The following is a 6,698-nucleotide window of genomic DNA, read 5'->3' as shown; positions in this document are numbered from 1 at the left end:
TGCTGGATATTTAGTAGCTGCATGATCTGTATCAGCTAGCAGCAGGACAGAATGTTATTGAGCTCAAACATAGTTATATCTCTGCCATCATGGTTGCACAAGCAACAGCACTGGAATGTTTGACAGCAAAATCAAGCTGAATGCAGCTAGTCAATTCATTTTTATATAGTTGGTTGCTTGTAAAAAACCCCTTTAATGTTCTCTGTTGGGTATTAACAAATGATACAAAGACCCTCACCCTTGTCTTTCACCCAGATAGATTCATTTTTTCAGATTTCCTTCCCAGGAATCTTTTACTGAAGTCTCTTTATTAGTATTAAGGAAGCTACATATGTTCTTATCTTTGCATACAAATTATGTAACCTGGGGCATCGCTCAAAGCTCTTTTCTTTAGGTAGATTTCTCTTCACCACTGTCATCACTCTTTTTTGTGGGATTGTCAGGAAGCTGGAATGCACCTTTGGCTTGACCCATTCCCTGAACCAACCTTTCTCTAAACCAAATTAGGCCTTTTCTGTCTTTCTGTAGCCAAACATGAGCTGGAGCAAAGGTCTTGTGTTACCGTGATAGATAACTTGGTTGTGTGGATATCCTACTGTGGATATTACTTGTGTCTTCAGCTTTTCCAGCCTTTCGGCTACAACATGTAGAGTTCATGTCATATGTTTCCATATAGGTTTTTCTGGTTTTTATATGTTGCCAAGAGACCTTTCATAAGTGACTACCTTCATTCAACCTTTGTTTTTAACAAGACCTTCGTAACCCCCAGCAAGAACTTATTCTGCCATTTCATATGACTCCTTATAGTTACAGCTCCTTTCCAGATTCTCAAGTACTTGGTATATGTATCAATAAGCATATTAACTTCCACCATCATCCCATCCCCACTGACCATGTGTTTAGGGATTTTATTCCTTCTACTTCAACAAAAAAAATAGATTCCTTTTTTTGAGCCAATTGCCTAATGATCAGCTCCAAATTTCCATTTTGGACCCTATTTTCTAGGACCATACCTGGCACACCCTGCTTTGGGTTATGTTTCTTATCATGATACTAAAGGCAAAGGAATATATCAGATTTCTATTGAAGAGTTATATTAATTTCCCCAGGCTATCCTAACAAGTTATACAACTGAGTGACTTAAAGCAGCAGACATTTATTGTATCATGGTTCTGGAGGCTGGACATCCAAAATCTCCTGTCAGCAGAGTCATGCTCCATCCAAAAGTTTGAGGAAAGAATCCTCCATTGCCTTTTTCTATTCTGGCAGCTCTTTGCGTTCTTTAGCTTGTAGTAGTGTCCCATGTTAACTTATTATTGGAGATAGGATACATGAAACAAAATTGGGCACTGCTCATTTGTACTTTTTGGATTACTGCAATTCCCTTCCCAGAAAGGGACTTAGTTGTGCAGCCAACGGACACACACACACTCACCTATATGCACAATATACATACAGTATACACATGCATGTATAAATATATATCATATAAACATTATATATGTATCACATATATTATAAACTTACATAGTATAGATCATCTATACAAAAATATCCTCTATACACATACATATAAATAATATTTATTTATTCATGTAAGGAACTGATTTACTCCACCAAAGGAACTTTTGTGGCTGGCAAGTCTGAGATCCACAGGACATGACAACCAGCTAAAAACTCAAGCAAGAGTTAAAGTTATGATACTAAAAGCAAAAGTCAAATGTCAGGCCAATGCGTAGGATTCCCAGGTTATAGTCTTGAAGCAGAATTCCTTCTTCCCTGAGTAACCAGTGTTTGGTCCTAAGGCCTGCAACTAATTGAGTAAGACCCGTTCACATGATAAAGGGTAATCTGTCTTACTTTAAGTCAACTGATTATAAATATTATATACTTACACAGGAACATCTAACAACTGTTGGTGACTAAACGACTAGATACCATAATCTAGGCAGGCTGATATGCAAACTTAGCTATTGCAGTTTTTATGACTTAGTGGTAGAAGATAGGATTCTATTTTTTTTTAAGTTTTCATTTTTTTATTTTTGTTTTCCATATTTTCTGAAATGTACATGCAAAAATTTCTAATATTAAGACAGCAATAGTATTATTTTTATTAAATGTGTATTCTGTGCCATAATAACTTAAAGGAGAAAATGTTATAGAGATTAATGAAACATCAATATCAGAAGAAAAACAAACAAACCAATTATTAATTCATTTGTGAGTAGAAATGCCATCTTCATGTAGACAAAAACCCACTTGTTCCCAGGATTTTCATTAGCAAATAAAAAATGATGTGACTTTCTTTGGGTTGTTTTCCGGCCTTCTGAAGAGTGCTTCTCCCTTGGCTAAAAGAGGGATAAAAATTATATTTCCCTCTGTTAATAAGAAGCAGTATGAGTTAGCAAATGATTCCAAATGCTGCAGATTATTAATAGGCTGTTTCCATAATCTGTTCCATGTTTTTATCCATTCTAAAATGATGTGCTGAATTTTCCCAAAATGAATTGTTAAAAATTAGAAACACATTAAATCCTGGGAAACTCTTGTTCTCACCAACTCATTTCCTACTAGTTTTATTATGGAGGAACTTAGTCCATTATATAGGGTGTGTACAAGTGTTTAATGAAACAAAATTGATATCCAATAAAGTCTTTTTATTGCTGTTTTCAGAGTCATAAAAATATTGTTTGGAATAAGAGAAAACCACAAGTTTCTCTTGTCATGTAATAATGGCAGTCTTCAGGCATCTTCTAACTACTAGGGTCAGAGTTTAGATAAACTTTTCGTTAGTTGTATAAGGATGATCTTTTAGATGTTTGACCAACTAATAAAGTCCTATGCCTTCATCAGTCCTGTTACAATCCTTTCCATCAGAAGGGATTACTCTGATTACTCTTGGAAGTGTAGTCTTCTTGATTTTGAACAATACTCACCCCTAACAGCTTGATGCTGTTCTCCACATTGAATAGCAAAATTTTCTCAGGGACCATCACTGGTCATTCAGAAAAAGAAATTTTCATAAGTCCTTCCACATTGGTCTTTTTCTCCAAGTTCCTTAAACAAGAGGTTCTCTGGGATAAGTTCAGTGAAAAATAAATTTGAAAGCATTGGGTCTTTACATCTATAAGGACTAGAACCATTGAAGAGACAAATAAGGAAACTTTCTTGAAAAGTTTTTTAGACAATTTAGTTGAATGCAAACATCTCTTGACATTGCTGACATCATAGTCAGTTCCCATAGTGGTTTATATTAAATACATTTATTCAGGTAAAATTTATTTATTCTGCCTGCTTATACTATGCAAAATTTTGATTATTTGTACTTCATTGCAATCTCAGTTCATGGAGAAATTACTTTTCATGAACAATTACTTTTAAGTTTATTTAGTCAGGTGTTTGTATGTGTTCTTTCCTTATTTGTTTGCATGGGAGTTAACTGATTCAAAATGAAAATTTTTAGAACACAGAATCAATGATTGCTGGAAATTTGCCCAAGATATCATTATTGTGCCTTGAACAATAATATTAGAAGCCTGAAATGAAAATCAAATGCACATTGGCAATAGTAGTGCTTCTCAAGACAAAAGGCTATTATTATTCAAAACAATGCAGTGGATACAAAGAGGTACTGCAGGAAGGCATGGCAAATCTGGCTTGGTGGAGTGTGGTTCAAGAGTGCCTGCATAGCAAGCATGAGGCCCTGAGTTCAAATCCAAGTACATCCAAGAAAAAAAAATTGCCTGCCTAGCAAATCTGTCTTGCTGTTCTACCTTTCCTTACCTTGCTTCATACCCACATCTTCTTGATACTTGGAGTGTGCTCATGGCAGTCATTTATTGCATTCAACTTATTATATTGGATTTGATAGGCCATGAAAATAATTTAAGAAATCATTTAATCCTTTTATTCTTAACTATACTATGACATCCTAGTGTGTGATAAGCATACAGTGTATGTTGCAATAAGTGTATAGCTCTGTAATGACTTACTTAATTATGCGTTAGAGTACACTCAAAGTTATCTTTATACTAGTGATATTAGCACTCATGTGATATCATTCAAAGAGAAGAAAGAAATGCAATGGCAGGTAGCATTTTGGAAATTTTATTTAACCTTACATAAAATATACCCAAGGAGTTATGCTGAATATGAAAAAAAAATCTATTAATTATGTCATGATGTGTACAGTTTGGAAAAAATCATGGTGCTATCTCTCCCTTATTTGTTTGTTTTTATTTTTGCTTTTCAGGAGAAAGCAAAGATTCATTAGAATGCCAAGAGAAGTTTAAATTAGCTAAGAAAGTTAAATAAGTTGTGCCTAAGAAAACCTAGAATCTATGCCTACTGATTCTTCATTACTATAGCAAAAGCCTAGAGAACTTTCTGGAAAATAGGAGGATGAAGAAAGACTGATAACATTTGTTCATCTACATACCATATATTACTCTTTATGATTCATCTTAAAATGTAAAGGTGGGAAGGAATCCTATGTGGAAAGTTATCGTGAATGGCAATTTTTCATTGTTTGCAGTAGTAAATATGTAGAGAGATTGGGGTATAAGACTTACTCACAGTATATGATACAGGCATACCTCACATATTGTGGATTTGGTTCTAGACAACTGTAATAAAGTGAATATTATAATAAAGCAAGTCATATAAAGTTTTTGGTTTCCCTGGGCATGTAAAAGTTGTGTTTAAACACTGTCATCTATTAAGTGTGCAATACCATTATGTCTAAAACTCAATGATATACCTTAATTTAATAATATTATTTATTTATTTTTACTTATTATTGTACTGGGGGTACTTTGTGACACTTGCAAATGTTCTTACCCTATATCATTCTACCATTCTGTTTTATCTCCCTCTCTCTCATTCCTGAAATAATTTCAACAGGTCTCATTTTCCCATTTTCACACATATGTACGTAATATTTCCACTACATTCACCCTCCTACACACTTTCCTTATATCTTCCTTCCCCCCACCACTGGAACCTACCCCCAGACAGGACCTGTTTTACTTTCCTGTTCTCTGTTTTGAAAAAAAAACACATTTTTGTTTGTTTAAGATAGCTATACATGGAGTTTCATTGTGACATTTCCATGTATATATGTATTATAACCTGAATTGGTTCACGCCCTCTATTTTTCTCCTTTCTATCTTTAGTTCCCTTCTTATGGTGAGTTCAACAGGCTTAAAAACTCTATATTCATTAATGTTTAGAAAGTACACATTCTGAATCTTTGTTGCCATTTCAATAATGTTCACAGCATCTTCACTAGGAGTAGATTAAAGAAATCACTTACTTTGCTCAGTCATAAGAAGCATTAAATACTTTCTCATGAGATTGCAGTCATTAAGACATGTCTTCAGGGTTAACTTTCAGGGCTTTAAGTTAAGTTTTATTGTTGCTACTGCATGTGCAAATACTTTCTCTTACTTGATTCATGAACCCCTCAAAATCATTCATGAAGGTTAGAATCAACTTCTTTAAAATTAATGCTGATATTTTGATCTCCTCCTACCAGTCACAAATATTAAAGGCATCTAGAATGACAGATCCTTTTCATGTTTTCAATTTATTTTAGATCCATCAGAGGAATGGCTATTGATGGCAGTTATAGACTAACAAGATTTATTTCTTAAAGAATAAGACTTGGGAGTCAAAATTACTTCATGATCTACAGAATGGACATTTTGTTAGTAGGCATGAAAATAGTATTCATCTTGTGTATCTCCCTCAGAATTCCTGGGTGAATAGCTTACAATGTCAATGAGCACTACTATTTTAAAAGGATCTTTTTTTCTTTTTTGAACAGGGAGTCCTACAGTCAGCTTAAAATATTCAGTAAACCACATTATAGACAGATGTACTGTCACCCAGACTTTGCTGTTCCATTTATAGGGCACAGGAAGGGTAAATTTGGTACAATTCTTAGATTCTAGAATTTTCAGAAAGGTGAATGAGTATTGGCTTCAACTTAACCATACTGCCTACATTATCCCTAACCAGAGGCATATTTCAGAGACATTGTGGGTTCAGACAAACTGAAAAACGTGAATATTATAATAAAGCAAGTCATACATTTTTCCCAAGGCATGTAAAACTTATGTTTAGACTCTACTGATTGTTAAGTGTGCAATATAATTAAGTCTAAAAAATATAACTTTACTAAAAATACTTTGCTGTTAAAAAAATGTTAATTATGAGCCTGGATTGCCTTAAACTTCCCTTTGAAACTTTAAAGACTGGCATTACATACACTTCTCTGCCTCTAAAAGTCCTAGGTGATGCCTTTTTCCAATATAAACCCATTTCATCTATATTGGAAGTCTGTTGTTTAGCATGAGTACCTTCATGCATTATGTCAGCTATATCTTCTACATTAACACTGCTGCTTCACCTGTCACCTTTATGTTATGGAAACCATAAACCTCAGGAAATAACATCTGCTGGCTTCAAACTTTTCTTTTGCAACTTCCTCAACAATGTCAGCTTTCATAGAATTGAAGAGTTAGAGCTTCTGCAGTGTGCTAGCTTTTGGCTCAAGGGAATGTTGTGACTTGTTTGAGTTTCTATCCCACACTACTACATCTTTCTCCATATCAGTAACAAGGCTTTCTCTCTTTCTTAGCATTTGTGTGTGAACTTTTCCTTTCATTTGAACACTTAGAGACCACTGTACAGTG

The sequence above is a fragment of the Castor canadensis genome, chromosome 3 (assembly GCF_047511655.1).
Source record: "Castor canadensis chromosome 3, mCasCan1.hap1v2, whole genome shotgun sequence".
Classification (NCBI taxonomy): Eukaryota; Metazoa; Chordata; class Mammalia; order Rodentia; family Castoridae; genus Castor; species Castor canadensis.
Note: the sequence above shows the minus strand (reverse complement) of the source record.